Below are 1,306 nucleotides of genomic sequence, written 5' to 3'. Positions count from 1 at the left end.
TTTTCAATGTTAATGACTCCATATTGTAAAGTATGACTTGCATTAGCATGTGAACTAAAGGTATATTATACTTCTCTGCAGTTGCTGTGTTTTCCACTAGTGGGCGATGTCATGTGTAGTACATTAGTTGCTAGCCTCACCTCTTAGCTATAGACGTTCTTCTTTTTCATGAATCTCATTGACTAAGTTGACTCTGGTCTGGCCCATCACTTAATTTTAGATAAGACACAACATGTAAATAAGGCCACTTTAGGGGCACTTGTGGGGGGGGTGACTACACGCCACCGCATGATTGGTCTGCATATAGTTATGGCAATGAGTTTCTATAAATGTTTTGCTGTTATTTTGATTTTTGCAAGTAAATTAAACCCCTTAATAAATAATAAAAATATTTTAATAAAATCTTGGTCATTTTCCTTTTGGGGGAAAAGTTGAAACCCTTTTTAGGGGTTGCGTTAACCTTGATATTTCTTAATTCTGGAAATTTTAACTCCTTTTTAGTTGAGACTTTCTTTCTAAGAAACTAATCCCATTAGTAAACTGTTACAGTTAATGCATGACTGTCTAACCCCTTTGAATTTCTCATGCATATGTGTGCACTTTAAGTCATTAAAGAAATAATAGTTCTTCCCAATAACGATGGCAGATACCATATAGAAAGGTAATCATCATAGCAATAGGAATAATTATACTTACATTAAATGGCTATAGGGGTATGTCTCACATTTTTGTTAGATAGGACTAGAGATGTAACGATCCGATATTACGTATCGGTATCGGTCTGATACTGACCTAAATTACTGGATCAGATATCGGAGAGAAATAAAAAATGTAATGATCCGAAGCATCACAAAATCACCTCACAAAACGCGCTACTTGGCGTAACCCAGCTCGGCGCATCGGAGCAGTATGTGTCAGGTGATAGAGTGGCTGTTGTCTGCAGGACCTGTCCACGGTCTGTTGGAGCATTTGGAGCCTCGCTACATGCTTCCTAACCGCGGCATTTTATCTCGGCGAAAACTCTCCCAGAGAAGTAAAGCAAGTGTCTAAGTTCATCCCTGGATGTTTGCATAGTATTTCCACGTTAAGCTTAACAACTGATATATTGAGCCACAGCTGGACTGGCCATCAGAGTTCCATATTGAGGTGAAAAGGAAGCAATTTGTCCCGGACTTCAACTAGAATTAAAAAATAGACACAAAGCTGGAGTTATTTTTGTCTTTGCTGCGCAGTTGCATCTACTTCTCTCATTCACTCCCCCTTCCTCTCCTGTTATTACTTCAAACATGAAACTGATCAACGATCA

The sequence above is a fragment of the Aulonocara sp. 'chitande type north' Nkhata Bay genome, linkage group LG23 (assembly GCF_057382095.1).
Source record: "Aulonocara sp. 'chitande type north' Nkhata Bay isolate Kocher_YH1m ecotype deep benthic linkage group LG23, A_spYH_male_GT1.1, whole genome shotgun sequence".
NCBI lineage: Eukaryota > Metazoa > Chordata > Actinopteri > Cichliformes > Cichlidae > Aulonocara > Aulonocara sp. 'chitande type north' Nkhata Bay.
Note: the sequence above shows the minus strand (reverse complement) of the source record.